Source organism: Etheostoma spectabile, chromosome 19, assembly GCF_008692095.1.
Source record: "Etheostoma spectabile isolate EspeVRDwgs_2016 chromosome 19, UIUC_Espe_1.0, whole genome shotgun sequence".
NCBI lineage: Eukaryota > Metazoa > Chordata > Actinopteri > Perciformes > Percidae > Etheostoma > Etheostoma spectabile.
Genome location: NC_045751.1, coordinates 12,682,812 through 12,689,634, shown reverse-complemented (window position 1 = coordinate 12,689,634; position 6,823 = coordinate 12,682,812). Strand labels below are relative to the sequence as shown.

The 6,823-nt window shown below is 40.6% G+C and overlaps 1 pseudogene; it reads left to right on the top strand.

The window, feature by feature from the left end:
- Positions 1 to 388: 388 nt before the first annotated feature.
- LOC116669471 (homeobox protein SIX6-like) lies at positions 389 to 5,027 on the top strand (annotated as a pseudogene).
- The last annotated feature ends 1,796 nt before the right edge of the window (positions 5,028 to 6,823 follow it).

Here is a 6,823-nt window from a genome sequence, read left to right as displayed (position 1 = left end):
TCTTGGTCTTAGTGATGGAGATCGAGCAGCAGCGTTCTGAATCAGCTGCAGCTGTCTGATTGATTTTTTAGGGAGAACCTGTAAAGACCCCGTTACAGTAGTCAAGTCTACTGAAGATGAACAACTGCTTACTGAAGATAGACAACTGTTCTAGAGGAGACTGCGTGAATCAGGCCTTCGTGGTCAAATAGCAGCTAGGAAACACTGCTAAGGAGAGCAACATGCAGAAGAGATTTGTTTGGACCAAGAACAACAAGGAATGGAAATTAGCTAGTGGAAATCTGGGCTTTGGCTGATGAGTCCAAGTTTGAGATCTTTGGTTCCAACCGCTGTGTCTATGTGCGACGGAGAAAAGGTGACCGGATGGACTCTATATGCGGTTCCCACCATGAAGCATGGAGGAGGAGGTGTGATGGGCTTATTGGTAACACTGTTGGGGATTTATTCAAAATAAAGGCAAATTGAACCAGCATGACTACCACAGCATCCTGCAGCGACATGCCATCCCATACGGTTTGTTGTTAGTTGGACCATCATTTATTTTTCAACAGGACAATGTCCCCAAACACACTTCCAGGCTGTGTAAGGCTATTTGACCAAGAAGGAGATCGTTGGAGTGCTGGCCTCCACAGTCACCGGACCTGAACCCATTCAAGATGGTTTGGGGAGAGCTGGACCGCAGAGTGAAGGACAAAAGGCCAACAAGTGCTGGCATCTCTGGAACTCCTTCAAGACTGTTGGGAAACCATTTCAGATGACTAGCTCTTGAAGCTCCTCAAGAGAATGCCAAGAGTGTGCAAAGCATTTATCAGAGCAAAGGGTGGATACTTTAAAGAAACTAGAATATAAGATATGTTTCAGTTATTTTTCACACTTTTTTGTTAAGTACATAATTCCAGATGTGTTCACGTTTTGATGCCTTCAGTGAGAATCTACAATGAAAATAGTCATGAAATAAAGTACTGTATATATATTGTTAGTCATTTTATATATATATATTAATAATATAATATATATTATATATATATATATTATAAATATATATATAAAATGAACTAAACAAAAGGAAATAATTTTACAAAGTGGTACAACATTTGATAATAAATTTATTGTACATCCCTGACTAAAAATGCAAACTGAGATATAAATCATTTTCTTGTTTGAAACTGTTTTTTTCTAACTGCGGTATTGACTAATATGATATGACATTATGAATAGTCATAATTGGCGTTAATTGGAGTAAAACTTGCTTCAAACACACCTGGTGTGAGTAAAGGTCCTAAGAAAACTTCCAATTCGATTCTCATACTGACTTCACTTTTTTTGTGATTACATTTTTTTTTATGGACTACAGATTTTAATTAAAAAAAATCCTAATTAAGCATGCACAAATTGGGACTCCACCATGTTCACAGATCAGCACTCAGTGTCTGGCAGGCTCAAATTTTTTTCTAGACAGATTTTTAGACGGAGTGTTAAGCCGCTTTGCCTTATTTTAATTCAGATGATCCTTCACCTGACTGCAACCTTTATGCAAAGCCTCATATTCACTCAAGGGATTATCTATGTCTGCCTTCAGAGGCGTTTATTGTTGACTTTAAGTGAAATTGTTAATTCAATATCTATAACTAAAATACTTTATTCAGGCTTTGGTCCACTGAGGCTTGGCAAAAGTCACATAATATATTTCCTTTAAGCTATGATGTGTAAATGAAGTGCAACATGTTTACATTATAGTTGACAGATGCTTACAGGATCCTTAACCTGATTACAAGGAAATATCCTAACATTATTAAGGCACTGAGATCAGAAGGATTGAACTGGGCAGCAGCATTATTCCCTGTCCTGGAGTTGCCCCGCTGTACATCAATGTCTAGGGGGTTTTTATCATGTCTTGGCCTGGCAAGAGGTCGCTGAGGATAATCTTTAGGTGCAACTATGCTGTTTTAATTACATAGTTAATGTTATAATTAGTTGCTCGGGGATAACTACAGCATTGTGACCCGACGTCCTCTCGTCAAATGTTGAGACACTGTGATTCCGATTTCCATACCATGAGCCCACAATTTAATTTGGCATTTAAGTATGTGGCAAAGCAACTGTTCCATATTATGGCTTTTAAGTTTTCACTAATCTATAAAAGCAAAAATGACCTAATTTCTTGAGAATTTGCTTAAATTTTCTTGTGTTTTTTTTCTTCTTCTGAGGCGCTACCTCTCACTCCACATTTACTTCCTACCACTCCTCCTGAGGCAAGTCTCCACCAGATCTGTCCTATCAAATAACCATATCCTCGCTTGTTTGCTCACGCAGTTTCCTGGCAGTCAATGTATCCTCAGGCTAAGCCAAACAAGTGATCTGCCAGTCACCTCTGTACACACTACCCCCCACTAAGAGGCTAATAGTCGGGATGTTTAATCCTTTCAAAACAACTACAGAGATGCTAATTGTATCTACCTATAAATACAAGTTGACTCCGTCCTCTTTCTTTATTTGGCACTACCCTGGAAACGTGGAGCTGCGCACCGGCTTCTCAAACATTTCCCCAAATACCAGGAAAACTCGTTATATAAGAAGAGCGCGGATAGATGCTGCGAGTGTCAATTAACCTGCCACGTTTGAAACAGGCAGTGAGCGCACGGAACGTTAAGCACGATTGGAACATCATTTCATGCGCCTTGTGAACATTTCATAGCTTTTCGGTGAGCTACTGAGAAGCAACTAGCCGAGTGTTCCCACTGCCGATGTTCACAGGACCAGGTCGCTGGGTGTGTGAGAATTGGAGGAGACCGGCGACATTGAGCGCCTCGTAGGTTCCTGTGGTCCCTGCCAGCCGCCGTCCCTGGCTTGCGGGGAAGCGCTGAACGACATGAGTCGGTGATGCGAGCGAGAGCGCTGGTCGCCTTTCAGGGGGAAACTTTGAGGGTCTTTACCAGATTCTACAGAGCCACAGGTTTACGCGCGAATCGCACGCTAAGCTTCAAGACCTGTGGCTGGACGCGCACTACCGAGAGGCGGAGAGGCTGAGGGCGGCCGCTGGGCCCGTGGAGAAGTACCGGATCCGCAAGAAGTTCCCCCTGCCCCGCACCATCTGGGACGGCGAGCAGAAGACGCATTGCTTTAGGTAAACACAATTTAGTGACACGTGCTGATGTGTTATACTTAAACCCACATGGCTGCCTGTTTAAGTTTGATGTAGTCGGAGCTTAGTACAACACACGTGTTCCATCGTTTTGGGGCGAAAATGTAATGTATAAGGCGTTTATCCGGCCCCATAACAGCATTGGATTATGTGAAACTGCATTTTAACTTTGGAAACTTGACCACCAGTTGCTTTTAACCTGATGCAAAGCAGCCTGGTATTGAGCTCTTAAGATGATAATGGTCAGAGCTGTGGTTATCCTTCTGCCGTGAAGACTAAGCTACTTTAGACATGGTGGCCTGTGGCAAGATCAGAGATCAATATTTTCTGATGCTTTGACATACTGTTAAACAATGTTAGACAAATTGATTAGGACTCCAAAAGATGCCAAAACTAATAGTTTTAGCACTGACTATTGGCATCTTGTCCATCAAAAGTGTTATTTTTTGTCATTCCCATATTTGTCTCATACATGATAGGCTGTAGTCATATTTTTGAAAAAAACTTTCACACTTATCATATTTATCTGTATGCTAATATGTTTTGTTAAAATCGTCACTTAAGCGCAATTTCCTTTTTCTAATCTTTTTTCTTGCTGTGGGCAGCTGCATTGATTTCCTCACAGGGGCCCATTAAAGTTGAATCTAATTAGTTAGTATCTAATATGTATGTTTTCACTTAAAGTTATGATAACACTGCTACATTTAACAAGAAAGGAATGTACTTAAAGGATTCAAAGATTAAAATATAAAAATAGTGTATGTGAGAAGGTAAAGAGCATGTGCCGCCTCTTGGGTATGTGTATTTATGTGTGTGATCTCCCTCGCTAGCAGGGTTTGTTCATATGAGTAGTTAATCTTAATGCCAAACCTAGGAGGGATAGCCTCTCTAACTGCCTATTAAGCCCCTTAACATGATCCAATTTAGTGGCTATAAATTCTTATGTATACTTCTACTGTAGAATCATCTACTGTATTCATAAATCCAGTAATGCGATTACACTGAGCTCATATGAGAGTGATATGATTATTGTGGTTTAATAGGATATCAAAACACCCATATGGTGTCTTTTCAAAGTGCTATTCCATGCTAATAAGTATTGTACTTTGTATTGTCAACAAGGGTAATACAACATATGTATAGCCTAAATATTCATATATTTCTCTGTGTTTTCCAGGAAAGAACTCGCAGTTTGTTGAGAGAGTGGTACCTCCAAGACCCCTACCCCAACCCGTCCAGGAAACGCCACTTGGCACAGGCCACAGGGCTCACCCCACACAGGTCGGCAACTGGTTCAAGAACCGCCGTCAAAGAGATCGTGCTGCACTCTGCAAAGAACAGGTATGTCAGAATTACAAGATTATGCTGATTATGAATAAAAAGGAGGAAAGAAATCGAGCACATGGCAAATCTAATTTTGCTGTTTACGATTATAGATTCAATTTGTGAATTAAGAACCACCAATTGGCCTTCGGTATAATAGGTTATGGTTTGTTAAAACGCAAACAACTGATATTTTTGCAGCTTTGCTACATGTAAAAAAAGAAATAAAAAAAAGAAAATAAAAATTTAATCGGGACCCCACCTCATCTCATCTCATCTCTCCCTCACCAGAATGCCAGAGGATCCTCCCTCCTGCCCTCTGGAGCTCACCGATGGCTCCCTTCAGGACCGCCGTCATCATCCCACTTGTGCCTCCCTCCCCTCGCCACCTAGGCAGCCCGAGGCCAGCGACTGTAGCACAGAGAACGAGCGCAGAGGAACAGGAGCCTCTACCCCAGAGATCTCCGTCAGCAGCGACAGCGAGTTCGAGCTTGAGATGATCAAGACTCTCGCTGCTGCAGAGGGGAGCAACATCTCATCAGACTCAGATAAGGACACTTGAACCGTCGTGTGGACACATGGAGGTGTTCTCAGAGGGGGAGGATGAAGCCACTTGATGTGGCTGTGAGTAGACATTGTATGGCAAGGATATGCAAAAAAACAAAACATGCACTTCAAAAAGCACATGACCTTGACTGTATATGAATTAATTTACTGCTGACCATGGTCTTTGGATAATGTGAATATTAATATTTCAAGTTTTGATACTGATGCATTATCTAAGCTACATATTATTTGTATGGAAATTGTGAGGACACAACGAAAATGGCTTGAGTAGGCCATTCTCTATGTAACTACATACATGCACATTAATACTTGATTATCTTCATATTACAGCAATATGCCAACTTTGTAAAGTGCATGCAAGCAATTAAAAATTAAATTTAAAAGTCTAGGTTATGCATAAGCATAACTAGACTTTTGCTCCATAACTCAATGTGTTTGATCAAAACTTAAATGTTGAATAGATGTCAAAACTCACCTTTTAATGGCACTAGTAAAAGGCAAACAATGTAAACCTTTAAAAATTGCATTATTATTACTTAATATGGTGTATTTCAGAGTGATCAGGTATAATGTGCATGTAAACATAGTGAATGACCAGTTTAAAACATGTCACTGCCTTAAAAGGAACTAAGGGCATCACTCTTATCATGCTAAACAAAAACACAAGACAGTCTTTAGTAATAATGATGCAAATAAGTGCTGCTTAAAATACAAGAATTTTGTTACCAGCGTGTTTTTACCTGTTCACGTTCCTTTTGGTTTAACTGTGTTTTGTAAAAGCTGGTGGCGTCCTGTCAGCTACTAGGCTCTGATAATTCACTCAGGAGCTGAAATGAAAACGATGAGACAGCAGAATGTAAAGCTAATCAGTCCTTAATATCCAATGTGCCAACATTCAGTAACAGTGAGAACCAGTGAGACCTTAGGATATGATTGTGTCCTCAGTTCAGAACGACACACTCATAGGCCTACGTTTTGCTGTCTTTCTTACAACCATCATCTTCTACACACATAATCTGCATTTAATGGAATATGTATTTTGTAAATGTTTGAGTAAATAAATGAACCTTTTTTATCCAAGTATACGATAACTGTATTATAAGTTCAAAACTGTATTAATGCCGTAGAGCAATGAAATGTAATAGGAACTCGTATTATGGGCCATTTACAGTCCATACAGTACAATGTTGCCTTCACTTAACTGAGAGAGAATCCCCAAATGGCTGATGAACATAAGGGCACAATATGTGGCATAGTGCCAGTCAGTTGTTTGTGGCCGCTAGAGCGCCAACAGGAGCGCTCTTGTGAAACTGGTGTTTAGTTTTATGTGTCGTCTGGACAAGTCAGATAAAACCATATAATTGAAGCTAGTCAGTCCAAAGCTGCTATAGATACACTTCTAGATTAAGACAACATTGGTGCATATAGTGATCTGCTATAAACCATCCTCTCGAGGCAACTTATGCGAATTTAATATCTACCACGATCACGTTGGCAATTGCTACCATTTTCCCCTCCTTTCTTCATCAGTACTTTTTGCTTATTTGAGTATTGATGATGTGGTCCACTATCGGATCTGTTGTTTCTTTGCAACCCATTAAATGTAGCACTATGTATAGGCATATCGCGGTATGAACGCCATACACACTTTCGGGGTGCACACTTCCTCTGACGCCACCTACTTCTCGCCTCTAATTGAGTGTTGTCCGGCCCCATGTAGGGGTACTGTATAGCAGCAAGCTCACGCGTATTCCTCCCCGCAACGTTTGTACACGTCTTGACTACTCGTTC